This window comes from Aquila chrysaetos, chromosome Z (assembly GCF_900496995.4).
Source record: "Aquila chrysaetos chrysaetos chromosome Z, bAquChr1.4, whole genome shotgun sequence".
NCBI lineage: Eukaryota > Metazoa > Chordata > Aves > Accipitriformes > Accipitridae > Aquila > Aquila chrysaetos.
The window spans coordinates 23499651-23515055 of record NC_044030.1 but is presented as its reverse complement, the minus strand read 5'-3'; the positions used below and the strand labels follow the sequence as shown (position 1 = coordinate 23515055).

At 36.7% G+C, this 15405-nt stretch overlaps 1 protein-coding gene across 4 annotated transcripts in view; it reads left to right on the top strand.

The window, feature by feature from the left end:
* APC (APC regulator of WNT signaling pathway) overlaps positions 1–15405 on the top strand; it is a 107363-nt gene that overhangs the window by 41540 nt on the left and 50418 nt on the right. The window lies entirely within an intron of this gene.

Sequence of the window (15405 nt, the reverse complement as noted above, 5' to 3'; positions counted from 1 at the left end):
TGCCTTATATTCTTTAATCAGTTGTGAAAGGCAATAGTTAGGAAGGACATTTTAAAGACAATATTGTATCTTTAAAGAAATTGGGTTTGGAAGTAGCAGTGTTAAAATGTTGTGTAAGTGTGCCTCATCTTTATAATCACTCCATTTCAGAAATACAAGGTAGTCATCCTGGAATTAAAAGCTTAACATGATCTCATCTTGCACATGTATTTATTACAAACTACTGCTGACCTATATAGGAACAATGTCTGAATGCTTCATATTTAAAGTTAATTTCATGTTTAAATGTGGAAACTGTCCATTTGCTGGCCAGAAAATGACATGATGGGTGAACAAAGATAAATGTGATAACAGGGATGCCAAAATGTTTAGTATAACAGTGTCCACTTTGTTTTTTAATTTGTGTTGTCCTAGGGATTAACTGTGCAAACACAATAAATCCCTCAGAGTATTATGACTAACTTGGGAAATTCAGTTGTTACTATTGGCTTACTGTCAGATGAAATACAGCAGTTTGGTATGATAAAATGTTCTCTCTAAATCAACAAATGTACTGTTTGATGGTCAATGAAATAATGATATTGGCCCATAAATGGAGAAAAAGGGTTTCAGTGTCTAGATGTAGATAGTAACTGCGTAAAACAGACTATGGACAAATTTAGAAAAAAATTAATAGTTTTATTTCAATTCAAAACCTGTAAAATGCATGAAGAGACAAAAAGCAGTCCAATGTCAGCTGTAGTACTTTGGGCGTGTAAATGTAGGAGACTTTTTGTCAGACTCTTCTGCCTGGTTCTTGTAAAAGACAAGTATTTTTCTGTTAAGGATGGTGGTTTTTTTGGTTTTTTTTAATGTCATAGCTAATTCATACCAGCATTTTTCCCCATGTAAAATCTGGGGGGAAATAGGTATATGTAACTTCAAGTACTCAAGAAGTAGCAGAAAAATAACATCGTACTTGATTTCCACACTCACTCTCTGAGTGCTTGGATTTTACAGTAAATGAGTAATGCATGTTATCTTGTGTAAGAAAGCCATCTTTTTTACATGTAATGCTCTGTGGGCAAAACATTCTCTTCCATCTTTATATAGTACACTTAAAATTATATTCTACATATGGTTTTCCGGCTTATTCAATGTCCTCTGTATTGTGTCCACATGTATCAATAATTAAATAGGAAGACTGGCAGTAGAACTGATTCAGATTTCTTGAATTTTTTTGAGAAATGTTCTAACCAGCTAAATATACACTGTAAAGAAACAAGGCAATGGTTAAACTCCTGTTCTCAGAAAATCATGAGCTGCTTATTCATGGGGTTTTTTTACAGGGGTTTTTTTTTTTTGTGGAGGGTGGGTTTTTGGCAGATCGTTGTCCTCATATAAAGTTTTTAGCTTTAGTAATTTTCTGTGGACTTTTTTGGTTATTGCTTTGTTTGTTTTAAAGAATTCAGGTTTAGAAGGCAAAGTCCCAGAGAGCTAGTTACTATCATGTCTAGTGCAGGTCCGAAGAGTGGTTTATTTTTGACATGGATAGTGTTCGTGGGTTTGTTCTGCTAATTAGACAGCAGGGTAACAAACCTTGTGATGCTGTTGTAATAGGTTGGAGTGGATTTTGATTAAATAAAAAAGCAAGCGCTAAGATATTTTGAGGATTTTGATTTTAAATGTGTTTGTACAATGTTAAGCTAAGATAATTTAATGTGGTTGCAAAAGAAATTTTAAGCCTATAGAATATAATATCCCAGATTTATTGCAGAGTTTTGCACACTCTGTGAGGTTGATTAATTCTCAAATTAACAAAATTAAAGGTAAAAAGTGTGCTAAAGAAGATGCCATGGTGCCTGTTTTTTGTCTTGTTTCTGTCATGGTGGATTTGTGAGAATATGAGAAAGCTTATATCTTATTAGAACTGAGTGTGATTTTACAATTAAATATGATTAAGTTGCATTTTATTTTATCTGCAAATATAACTTCCTATATCTTTTTATGACTGTTTAAAGGGATGAATACACAAATCCTTAGCAGGAATAGCAGACTGACTATCAAGTTAGCAACTTAACAGTTACAGTAGCTTGTTTTTTTCATTAAAAAGAGGGAATCTGAAAAATGTACTTCTTCCAGCTTGGAGTTTGTTAGCATATTTTGTTAATAAAAACAGAAGATTGGTGTTCAGAATGTTTCAGGAACTGGCTTGCAATGTTTTGACAATCTGTTACACTTTTTGGACATGAACTCTTTGTTAGCCTGGTATGGAAGTAGCATTTTGTGATCTTTAAGCTGCGAGAGTTAAAAAATAAAACAGAGTGCTGATCCTTTACATCATGTATACCAGGGCTGAATCACATCCTTTTTTTAGAAGTTTACCATTGTGGCAACATAAGAGTTCAGATACTATTGAACTTTATCCCCCTTGCCTAATTTTCAAGGTTTGCTTTAAAATGGCTGCCGAGGGATTCTCTCTTTTGGAATGTGTGACTACTTTTACCAGATGTCTCCTTGATTAGGTAAGCAGCTGATGACATTTTCTTTTAACTCACCAAACCCCATTTTATGGTCATACAATCTGCGTAGCCACCACTTCTTGATAGTTAACCTTGAAAACCTACTTTATTCTGATCATCTGTCTCTGATCATCAGTGTTTAATGATACTCATTGTAAAGCACAGAAGGTGCTAGGAGGTATTTTTGTAACTGGTACAAGAATTTTTAGTTCAAGATATCATGGTAAGCCATGTTCTTGCAAATTAGAATTTGAAGCCTAACATGTTCACAGACACCTCTGATACATACAGCTTAACAGTTTTGTCATGTGCTGTATACATATGGAGTGTGTATCTGTCTATCTGTATATGAGGTTCCTCAAGTAAATGGTAGATAAATACATTTAATGGATACCCATGTTTGCAATCCCATCTTCAGAAGTCTAGCAGAAAAGGTTTTTAGTTGGCATCACACACAGTGAAATGTTTCACCAAGGCATACAGAAATAAAAAAAATGATTGAAAAACTATGTTAAGCTGTGAAAGCAAAGCATTCAGTAGACAGAATAGAAATGCTTGTGTTAAAATAGATATATTTGACCTGGAATGGCTATTAGTGAATAGGCTACACATAGTAAGCAAACTGCGGTATAATTACGTTTGTATTTGAATCTTGAATTTAGTGTGATAGGCATTTCTTTGTGCATCCTGTTGCACATTAAAGTATTAACATCATTTCCAGAACTGTCACTGGAAATCTGATTTACAAGTGATTCAAGTTATCTGGTATGTTATTTCTGCTAAGAGGTCAAGTCAGGTATAACATAGTGGATTATAGTTGCTTCATGAACCAAAACCAATGTTGTGATATCTCCACAGTAATTGTTCATACGGAGCTTAGGGATATTTCCCTACTATGTAGAGAACAACTCAGTGCCCCTGTCTCAAATTTAGTTGTCAACAATAAAACTTCCAGAAGAAAGGGATAAAACAGATACAGTGAATTGTCAGAAACAAATTATACTCACCCAAGTGTTTGAAAGCAACTTGAGTATGAAATTGCTGAACTCTAAGGTATTATCTGTTTCACCCTCTCCTCTTCAGCAGTTGGGAAGATTGAGGTATGACCCCTTTGGCTTTAAAGAAGGAGCAGACTACAGCGTAAGAAGGAGGAGAAATCATTTGCTGGAGTGATTGTGAGATCTGGATACTTAAAATTGTAGTAATGCAGATTATTTCCCTTCTGTCAAAAGTCTTCATCAGTTTGTCAGCTGGTAATTTCTTGTTTGTTCATGGATTCTGAAGTTCCTCTATGGTAGGTTTCTTCCTTGCAGCAATTCGGCAGGTATGGCTTCTTAGTCAAAGCTTCTCTTCTGTATAATGCACACTATGTCAGCCTTACTGCTTAAGAGAGATCTTGTGTTAGTTAGCCCCTGAGATTCTTCGCCAGCATCTTTCCACTTGCTTCCTTATGTATCTTCCTTCATTTGTTTTCTGTTAAACTTAATGATACACTCTCAAACTGTAGAATTCAAACTGAAGAAAGTTCAGTAATCTTTTTGGTTTTTCTTGCTCTTCCACAGACAGACATCTGCATTGCTTACCAAATTTGTGTATGTATGTAATTTTCCTGCAAGATCCTTTGCATGTTTAAGTCCTTCTGGTGTAACAATCACTTGTGATTATCGAAGATCAAGATCTGTATTGTGTTTAAAATGGCCTCAGCATGCAAATTACGGAAGCTGGCATGTGTGATGCCACTTTTAAAGAAAAAGTGTAGGAAAAACTGCTGATCTACAGACCTGCAAGCTTGAGTTTGTAATGGACATGTCAGAAACCACAGTAAAGAACAGACTACTAGTGGGCAAAGAATTAACATTTCTTCCTTAGGGAGAAGTGTAGCTCACGAATACAAGTTCTTTGAAGGAATCATTGAGTAGGAGGTGAGCAATATTGGCACTGATGAGTCTGCTTGGATTTCTAAAATGAGTTTAGTAATGTCCCTCATCAAAGACTCCTGAAGAACCTAAGTTGATTTAGGAAGATTCTTTGATTACTATCCAACCGAAAGGTAGAAAATGAAGAGCAGAATAAATAGTCAGGGTTTGTTTTTTTTATTTTACCAGTAGTGTCCTACTGAGATTTCTGCCATGACCTGTGTTTTTTCAACTTATTCGTAAGTTATCTGGAAAAAAAGAATGAGATTAAAAAGTTCGGGTTTTAGTGTGGTAAAAATGAACACAGAGTGTGAAGAGCTGTGGAAGAATCTTGTGGTATTGAGTGACTGAATTGAATACAGAGCAAATAAAATTCAGTGCTCCGAAGCATGAAGTAATCGTGACGGAAACAGCCTTAATTTTGTATACATAATGAGCAGTTCTGAATTAGCATGGCAACAACATAGAAAGAGGTCTTAGAGATGCTGTAAATATCTGAAAATGTTAGGTTTTTTGCTAAGTGGTCAGGTTAGTGCTTGGTTTGGATCCAAAAAGTCAGTCTAATATTGGGAATTACTGGGCATACATAGGGAAACAAAAAAGCTGTAATTATGTCAGGCTGGACACTTGCTGCATCCAGAAGTTGAGTAGTATGTCCTGTTCTGATGAACCTTCTCAGGAAGGATCTAGTAGAATTAGTATATGTGCAAAGAAAATTAAGTGATATGAAAAGCTTCCTTAAGTGGCATGATTGACTAGAATGGGACTTTTCAGGTAGAGTGAGCTGGAAGAAAGAGAGGAACAGGATAGGAAGAAGACTGTTGAGCTCTAAAAGATCGTAAATAGCATAAGGAAAGTTAATAGGGAATTACTAGTTTCCCTCAATACCAGATCTAAGGGACATCAAATAATATTATCGGATAGCAAGTGGAAAACAGAGAAAACAAGGTTTGTTTCTCATTGTAAGTCTTTGCCATGGGAGCATTTGAATGCCAGAAGAATTGATCAGGAGGTAGTGCCCCTGGAGATGTGGTTTCAGGAAGTCTGCAAGTCAAGGTTGGTTGGAAGCTGGGGGGAGGACATACAAGAGAAATGAATAGTAGGTTTTGTTTTGTTCATGTATCCTCACCAGGTTCCTGCTGTTGGAGGTGGGATGTTGGTGTCAATGGGTGTTTGTTCTGTTTCAGTGTGAAGGACAGCATTTGCTCTTGGTTCTGTTCCTTTTTTCTCCAGTTGGACTATGCCCCCTTCAGAAGGGGGAGGAGGATGAGGAGGAATTTACCTCCCTTCTAGAGCTCCAGAGCATTGTGAAGGAAAGGGGCCTTCTGAGGCGGTGGGGGGTAGGGGGGGTGGCTGAAGTGGGGTGAAGGAGGGAAGGTGACAGCAGCAGCCTGTAGGAAATGGAGACCTCTGCCTAGCTGGTGATGGAGAGTGCATTCTTGGACCAGGTAACGCTCTCCAGTTCGTATCTGCCCTGCAAGGGTACAGTAGGCACTGGGTGGAGGTTGGGGGGGGTGTTGTACCGAGACTCAAGAATAGGATTTGAAGTGTCTCTGCAAATAACTTTTTTTTTCCATTCGAATGGTTAATATTTTTAATTAAAAGGCTAGCTAATTATCCTTGTTGATAGTTTAGCTTCTTGTTTCGTTCTAAAACTTTTTAGTCTTCTTTGGGACCTCAACAGAAAGTGTTAATGAGAAGGTCTAAGCAGATCCACCACAAAGCTCTGGCCACCTGAAACGTAGCATGGTCCCCAGTGCATTAGTTTTTATGTTCCTGGAGAACACTTTAGCAAATAATTTCAGGAAAGCATTTCTGGTGAAAATTTGTACTTATGTCAATTGGGACTAAAATGAGTGGTGACGTAACTTCAAAAATTCTGTATGAGGTGGCACTAGATTAACTTTGTCACGTTAAAAAGTGGTAGGTTTTGTGTGATGGGTTTTTTGTTTTGGTGGGTTTGAGTGGTTTTTTGAGGAAACCAGAGTAGTTAGATTGTTATATAAAGGTCCAGTGAATTTGAATAATTTAAGTTGCCAATATGATCCGATAGTTTCCTTACAATTTATGAAGCAGTTGCAAAGCATCATGGTCATCCTGTGATGTCAGTAATATGCTGCTATGAGGCTGCGGACACATTACCATTTTTTACTGTATCCTTTGGTTCTGGTATTTGGTTTTTTTGCATCATCCTAGTTCTGCCTGTGTATGCCTGGCTTACAGCTTTTTGGAGAAGAATCCTGTTTACCTGGATACAGATGCTAGTGAAAGAAACTTCTTTTTTGCTTGCTACTAGCAGCAGTTAAACATAAATTTTCCCTCCTCAATTAGCCTGTGTGTCACCAGCTGATGAGAACCTTCCAGCATGCTCTTTATTTGCTCATTGCCATGCAAGTAGTGTACCTTATAAAGTGGTGCCTGTGTTGAATCTGCCCTTGTTCTGGTATTGTTTCCATGCATCTTCCAGCCAACTCTAATGAGTCAACTTCATTTTGTCTGTCTGATTTTTCAGCATTCTGGCTGATGTGGCCAAAGTTAAGGGGGGTTTTTTTGTACTTTGTACTCCTGGCTCTTTGGAGTTATTTGTATGGTACTGTGCACTCTGCTGACTTAACAGAGCTTGTTTTTCTTCTCTAAACTTCCATTTTTTTAAAGCTTGTTTTGATACATGCTCTGTCTAGCACACAGTAGAGGCTTTGTCTTGATTTCTTTGATACTTCACTGAATTTTGTTGTGACCCAGCTTTAGGGGAGCTTTAAGCAGGAGCATAAATTACAGCAGGCAATAAAAGGAAATGTAGAAGGAACTAGAAGTGTTTTGAAGAACAGCTCAAGGTGCAGTAGCAAATGAGTTTGCGTAATAAGTTTCCTGCTTTTGAGAAGGAAGCTATGGGAGGGAATTGATGAATCAAAAGCATAAATTAAAGAAATTTCTGTGCGATTCTTGTCTGTATCAGTTTTCAATGGTGGGGACGTTGCAATGAATCTGAGCCCCAGATCTGTTGTTCTTTGCTTGTAGCACTAACAAACGTTGTGATTGAAATAAACTACAATAAAGTAGTAATTCACAGAATAGTTTATTTTTACTTTTTTTCCTCTTTAGGTGAAAAAAATACTGCCAAAAAAAGACTTAAAATGCATTTTGTTTTATTTGGGTTTGCACATTCAAACATTAAGGAAATGCCAGCTTTAAGGTAGACAATGCCACCCTGATTTTGTCAGCTGGTGTCCTGGTTTCAGCTCAGGTAGAGTTAATTTTCTTTCTAGTACCTGGTATAGTGTTATGTTTTGGATTTAGTATGAGAAGAATGTTGGTAACACACTGATGTTTTAACTTGTTTCTAAGTAGTGTTTATACTAAGTTAAGGATTTTTCAGCTTCTCATGCCCAGCCAGCAAGAAGGCTGGAGGGGCACAAGAAGTTGCGAGGGGACGCAGCCAGGACAGCTGACCCAAACTGGCCAAAGGGGTATTCCATGCTGTGTGATGTCAAGCCCAGTATATAAAGTGGGGGGAGTTGGCCGGGGCAGGGGCGGATCACTGCTGGGGAACTCACTGAGCATCAGTTGGCGAGTGGTGAGCAATTGTGTTGTGCATCACTTGTTTTGTATATTTCATTTCTTTTATTATTATTATTGTCATTTTATTATTGTTATTATTATCATTATTATTTTCTTCCTTTCTGTACTGTTAAACTTTTCTTATCTTAACCCATGGGTTTTACCTTTATTTTGTTTTTTCTTTCCCGATTCCCTCCCCCATCCCACTGGGTAGGGGTGAAGTGAGTGAGTGGCTGCGTGGTGCTTAGCTGCTGGCTGAGGTTAAACCATGACAGCTGGTTTATACACCCTATGACACAGTTTTATCTATTCTACAAAAAAAGCTTCCAAAGTTAGCATGCTCAATGCTGACAGTATGGATGGAAATATACCCTTGTATAAAATAGTGTTATTTTCTGATTTACCTCTGCAGATAAAGTCTTTAAATGCAGATTTTTATGTATATAATGATCTGTAGAGAGTCAGGTATTTCGCTTGAAGGTTCCTTCTTGACAGAAATGCAGTTTGCAGGAAAAAAGCAGAACTCTTTATTCCAGAAAATATATTTTATTAATTTTTTTTTTTTTTTTTTTTTTTTTTTTTTTTTTTTTTTACGGTATTAAACCTAAGCTAAAACTCCATCTTCTTCTGGCAGCTGGATTTCTTAGCCAAACCATGTCTCCTTGAATGAGCTGTGGTCTCACTATGAGCAGGTGGAATACATTGTGGAAGTTGCACGAATGCAGTCACCGTCAGAAACACTGTCTGCAGGCAGCTGAGCTAGTAGGAGAGAATTCAGTGAGAATTGTGAGATACAGATCTCACGTAGCACTGTGACATCCTGGACAGATAGTGCTCAAAATCCAATTATGTTCAGTACAACCTACCAAAATACTTTGATTCAATAATAATGTATACTTTGCTTTCAGTGTGACTGAATTATGTTTTGTATTCTGAAATAATATAAATTTAAAAAATTCACTACAAACTAACTGTCTTTGTTGTGCACAGTAATGAATCAGCTAGCTGTAGAAATTTCACATTATACCTATTTAATAAGGGCGAAATCTGAAAATATAATACTAGCATAGGATCTGACATTTTCAAAGTCAGGTCCTCTTCCAAATGGTTGGCTGTATAGGCATTTGCACAACAGATACATGTATACCCCTGCTTTTGGTGAGAGCCTGTTTTAGCTTTATATTCATCCCACTCTGTACAATATGTGTGATAAAAACGGACAGAATGTGGTGACACCTTGTTTTGTTCTTTGAGTAGCCATACTAGCGTTCTACTTTTTTCCTCAAGTCTTCATATTTGCTTTATTGAACTGCCTGTATGAACAGTCTTACTGTACATGAATAATAGCTAGCTAGTCTCGTTTCAGAGTGAAATGAGCTGTGTATAGTCTTACAAAGGCTGTTCAACTGGAGAATAAACTCTTAGGGGCAAGTTGGCAGAGTACTAGCTACTATCTTTTTGCTGCCCAGTAGTCTTCCATTGACATTGACAATGCCTATTTTGAGGCTAAATTTCTGAAGACTGTAGTTGCTAATCATGAAAATATTATTTTTCAATGTTTTTCAACAAATGCATTGTCTGGTGAACAAGTAGGGAGAAAATGCATTGATACAGCAGTAAAATTCCTTGCCTGTATAAATATTTGTGGAAGAGGTGCTAAATTCTGAGCTTCTGTAACTTGTGCTGTGTGAATTCATCCAGTATATTCTTTCCAGTATATGCTTTGTTTCCATTTAATTTCAATACATCTTTTCCCAATGTGTAAGCACTTGAAATTCTGAAGTCTTTCAAGGGAAGATGGTTAGCATAGGAAACATGATACGCTTTTTTTTTTTTTTTTCTCTTCTTTTTTTTCCTAGTGTAAGCTTTCATCTTCCTTCTCAAATTAATTCCCTTACTCTCAGGTGTTTGCAGAATGTTTTTGTGGTGCCCCACACACCTATGTCTTTCAGGAGGGAAGAGGTCATGTCAGTCTTAAGGCACATAAAGGAGACTGTCACATCAGGATTGTGACATGGGGAGGAAGAATACTGGTAGTACAGTAGATATGCAAGGGACAGTGCAATGGATAGATCCTCTAAAAATAAAAGTAATTTTGAACATATTAATGTATGTTGGTCATTTGATAAATTCTAATGTGCGAGTGGGAGAAACTCCCGTAAGCTGAACTGAGTTTTACAGATTGAATCAAATGATGAATTCTCTTCAGTGACTGCACAACTAATGTAGTCAGACATTTGCAAATAACTCTTTTTAAGGTCATGTGAACTAAAAATGTGGTTATAAAAGTCATTTAGCATTTTACAAAACATAGGCAATTAAAATAGCAGTGAATTTATTTAAGCAGTAAAGAGACAGCAGTTGGTGTTAATGTTGTGTTTGGTTTGTGTCTTTTTAAGTTTGTTGTTATGAATTCGTAGTAAGTAATATTTTTAGCATGAACTTAGCAATTCTAAAGATTCTTCCAGAATCCAAACTGGTTGGAAAATTGAATACAAGATTCTTTTTTTTTTTTTTTGTTTAAGAATTTAGGTGAAATTGAGCTGATGATATATATAGTTACTGCTGTTATGTCAGACAGCATTGGTTTTGAGCATAAAATCAGATAACGTTAGCTGATCTGACAGTGGGCTTGCACTAAAATCTTGGTACTGACTTCAGTATGTGGTTACAGCAAGTGACAGCTCTTGAGCGTGGTAGCACCAAGCAAATTATTTTTCTTTTAGAAAATGACATTGTTTGAAATTAAAATGAACATGGTCATTTCACATAACAAATGCATTCTGCAAGGTTAAAAGTTGAGTTGCTCCAGTGTTTCACCTCACTCAGCAGTGCTGTCATCGTTGTTGTCACTGGGACCTGGTTATAGGGTTGAGCAATGAGAACAATTGCTCGGCAGTTCAGGCTCCCACGAAGCTTAATGACGTAGCAGTGTAATTCACCAGAGTATATAGGAGTAAAGGGCCTCTTCCATAGCTCTCACTCAGCCTGTGAGTGTTGTACCATGTGTGATACAGTATTAAGGCATTTTCAAGTTCATACAGTTAGGAAGGGTCATGTAAGACCTTGAACTTAACTTTATGCTATCTATAAATGCATAGAAAGTAGTATTCTGCTGTCCATCCATCCCCTACTGTTTTGACAGCTGCTTTTAGTATATGTTACCTTTTTTCTGCCCTTTTAAGCAAATAATAATTGACGCAATGTGCAACGCTGGGTTGAACTTGAAAAACTGCTTCCAGTTGAGAGTGCAGTTGGGTTAAAACATGAGTACAAATGCTGTCAGAAATATTCTCATTTAAAAATACTGCTGATTTGGTTAAAAGTAATAGTTCTCAGTCATTCAATATGCATATTCCCATCCTATATGATGCTAAGATAGATGTTCAATTATTGTCTGAAATTGAATCACTTTCTGTATTTGTGCAGTTAAAGCTGTTTTTATACTCAAATGTTGTAAATGTAGTGGTAACCAAGATAAGCATAACATAAAAAACCTGAACTGAAGGATAACTCAATTTGGGTTTTGTTTAGAAACACTGAAAGAAACACACAGTGAAGTCTATGTATGTGTTTATATATGTAGGTGACAGGAACGTCTCTTCACACAGGCCCAAGAATAGTTCTTAGCTAAAAAGGAGGAATGGGTATGAAGAGTGTCTTACTAAAAATTGATTGATAGAATAGCTTTTGTTGTAAATCTTTTTAAATGTAGACTCATGCTTACCTTTAAAAGATCCAGTAAATTTCAAAACATCTTGTTGCCTTACTATTCCAGCTGATACTGGCCTGTGAGTATATCTGGCATAGTGCTGCCAGCGATTTCATATATTTAATTTTCATGATGGTTTTCATACATTTTGGAGTTTGCTGAATACACAAAACTTTTAGAAAAAGCAAATACAAGTAATAAAGCTTCTTCTATTTAAAAGGGGGGGGGGGGCGAGGAGGGAAACAAGCAGTGTTTACAGAAGACAAAACGTATCTGATTTGTCTCAGTTGTCATCAGTGCTCCTTTTCTGCCAAAGGAAAGGTATGTGTCTAAACTAGTATGTCTTTTTACAGATACCGTCTTTTGAAATATTTCTAAATATGAATATTAATATATATACTTACAATTCCCAAAAATTGAATATACTTTAAAATCTTAATTCATTGGGATTTGAAATCTGGCATTGTTAGCGTTGTTCCTCTGTGATTTCTTTCTTTATTAGCAGCTTGAGTAAATTCACAGCCCTTAAGCAATTTTATTTACAACCCTTACCACTTAGCTGAATGCATGTATTGTTAGTTAAGGTGCTTTTCTTCTCAGTAGTTTTCCAATTACTCACTGACAGTTCTGATCTTTTTTATTTAATTATCCATAAAATAGTTGTAAGGTCAGGACTATATTCACAGAGTCCAAAAAAAAAAAAAAAAAAAAAAGTACTTTGTTTCTGTACTTCACAGTCCAGAGACTGTGAAGACAGAAACCTTTTTAAATGATGATGAGTCATAGGGCCAGCTCCATTTCCAAAAGCATTCTTTTGTAATTCTGCAGTAGGACGATAAACTAGGTTATATTTAAGTGACCATTAAAATAATTTGACTTTACATTCTTTAAAAGAACAGGAAAAAACATTGCAGTCTTCCTTATAGATACACTTAGGTTTGCATATTTTTTTCAGTAAGTCACTACTAACTCAGTAAGGAATTTGCTTAGAATTATGCTATAAACTGCTACGAATACGTTTATTCAAACTTGCATAACTAAAGAGAATATTAATCTAACTTTAGTTAAATTGATTCAGGTTTATTTGTGAAGAAGATTTTACACTATTTAGCGGACATATCAAATGTAATATAAAATTATCGTGGAAAAATACTATTTCAAAGCACTGTATTAATCTTGGGGGAAAAAATGGGAGAACTGCATGTAAACAGCATTAGTGTTGAGTCCTGGAGTTATAATAAGTGAATAAATAAAAATTTGCATTGTTACAGTAATAGATAACTTGCCGTATTTCCTCCAAATGGGCTATTGCAGAAAACTTCTCTGTTCCTTTATTCAAGTAAAACTGTAAATTCCCCAATTTGTCATTTTAGCACACTGCCTCATTTTCCACCACTACCTGGCCCAGGGGCTGCATCTCCCTCTCTAACCTTTGTCTGCTTTGTCAGCCTAGATTTCAAAGCATGCAGTGATTGAGTTTGAAACTGATGTCATAGCCTCATAACGGCATTGTTACTTTACAATGTTACTATTAAAAAGAAATGTAGAAAAATACAGAAAAGAACGCTTTACCTACTAATATGAAAAAAATGCATGTGCTGTTGAAAAAAAGGGTATAATTCAAAAACTAAAAGTTACAAACTAAATTAATGAGTTGTGGCAGAGAAAATTGAGAGATGTGATCCAGTATGCTAATGTTTAACTGTTGCCAGTATTCAGAAAGAGCAGTCCCTAGCTGCCTGGACACCTCAGTCATGTAATTTGGTAGCACAGGAAAAGATGATAGTGTTTCCACTTAGCTGTTCATATTGGCTCTTGAAGAAGGAAGACTCATTATGTAGGAAAGTATCCTGAACATACGATTTCTGAAATCACAGAACTGCCATGCAGAGAGGTGAGAAAGAGGCTTTGAAGAAGAGAATGGGAAGAGGAGCTAGATGTTTCTGTTGGTTTTTTTCCCCTGCACCAAGGTGCTGTTCTCAGAGGAAAGGGATTCATTAGTTATTTCTAAATTTATCTAAGTTGACAGGTCTTTCAGAAGCCTGCAAAACTCCCAAGACCACTCCACGTATCCACGTTGCCCTTTTAGGCTTTTCAGCTAAGACTGCTGTCTGCAAATGTTATCTGCTGTTATGTCAGATAATGTAGGAGTCCTTCTTTGAAAAACACCAGATTACTTGTTTGTCTGACTTTGCTGACAAGGCAGATGTTACGTATAGAGATGGCTGGGCTATGTGGCTAACGAGGATGCCCTTGAACGTACTTAAAAGCACAAGCACAGTGGAGACATCTTTCTGAGAGTAGTGATTTTTATCACACCAGACTTGATCCTAAAGGCTATGCCAGCATTAACAGGTAGTGCAGTAAGAGCAGGTCTGTAGAAAAATTATGTTGAGGACCCAGCATGGATACTATGTATGTTTCAGAGGATTTTGGTTTTGGACTCGCTCCAGCTAGTCCCATAGGAGTGAATGCCCATTAGCAGACTTGAGTGTAACTGCTGTCTTGGTTTGATTGGAAAGGAATTTGATTCATGCTTAGAGATCACCCTGAGATGTGAACCGAAGTACAGCTGGTGGGGCAGATGGGAGTCTGGCAGACTGATCCAAACTAAAATGTGAATGCGCACACACATTGACTCCATCAGTTGGGCAACATGTAAATTGGGAAATTTGGCCTCAACTCCACCTGCAGAATTATTTCCACAAAACAGTGTAAACATAATTAGCATGTCTGTACTCTTCGTAGAGTACCAGCATCTAATTACACGGTGGGTGGCTGCAGTGACTGTGCTGCTACTGTTTACTCTGAGTCTAGTGCTTGGAGATTATTTCCCCAGAACCCTGTGCAGTTCTTTACTCAAAATCCTTTTACTTCTTTTTTTTTTTTTTTTTTTGGTACAAGAAACAGTACTTTGAATACAGAAAAGCTCAGTAGTGTGTCTAAAGAATACCTTGACTTCTTGTAGATGCCGTTTTGTTTCCTTTGAAAAGAGCAAAATGTATTTAAAAGATTCTTTCTGTATAAGAACCATTGAACCATTAATGTTGATTGTAAGGTATGCTAGGCTCTTAAAAGAGCAAAACAGTGATGTGGAGATCTTTTAAATTGTCTAAAAGTCATTAGTTTTCAGGTCTGAACAGAAGTGCAATTCTGGGTGTAGAGCTATGTATGAAAAGTATGGAGTACCTTTCGTTATTGAAAATTGTTTTCATTTCCTGACTATTGCTGCTTCTAAAAATATTTTCTCTGGCACAGTATGAAAAATGATATTTTAAATTCCAGTAAGAGCTTTTTGCCTTGTGGCCAGTCTTTTCAATTTATATTTGCTATTGATGTGTCCGCCATTATGATCTAGAAAAGGTATTCACTAACTTGCATTTAATTTTCTACCTGAATTTAGGCCACTGAGCTTTAGGGACCTGGGGGCTTACAGGGCCCTTTTAGTGTAGTTGTCATTGTTTACTATGAATCTTTTTGTGCATTAGAAGTATGTTCCTTCAGCCATATAATTTTATCATACACAGTTTCAGCAGCACACGACAGTATTCTTGGCTTTGAAGCTTCAGGTGCATGAAGGAGTCCTAAATCTCTTGTCTTGTAGGTGTGGTGGTGGTAGCAGTAGTAGTAGTAATAAGCCAAATAATATGACACCATAAAGGAATCTTAAGTCTTTTCCTCATAGCTGTGGTGGTGTGTCATGGTTTAACCCCACGCA